Source organism: Arachis duranensis, chromosome 1, assembly GCF_000817695.3.
Source record: "Arachis duranensis cultivar V14167 chromosome 1, aradu.V14167.gnm2.J7QH, whole genome shotgun sequence".
In the NCBI taxonomy this organism is placed as follows: Eukaryota; Viridiplantae; Streptophyta; class Magnoliopsida; order Fabales; family Fabaceae; genus Arachis; species Arachis duranensis.
Window position 1 is genome coordinate 18,907,896 of NC_029772.3, and position 359 is coordinate 18,908,254.

The window sequence follows — 359 nt, forward strand, 5'->3', positions numbered from 1 at the left end:
AACCCTTTAATGGAAGAGGTGAATTACATGGGAGAACCCTATGGAAACACCTATAATCCTTCATGGAGAAATCATCTAAATTTCTCATGGAAGGATCAACAGAGACCTCAACAAAGTTTCAATAACAATAATGGTGGAAGAAACAGGTTTAGCAATGGCAAGCCTTTTCCATCATCTTCTCAGCAACAGACAGAGAATTCTAAGCAGAACCACTCTGACTTAGCAACCATGGTCTCTGATCTAATCAAAACCACTCAAAGTTTCATGACTGAAACAAGGTCCTCCATTAGAAACTTGGAGGCACAAGTGGGACAGATGAGCAAGAAAATTACTGAACTCCCTCCTAGTACTCTTCCAAG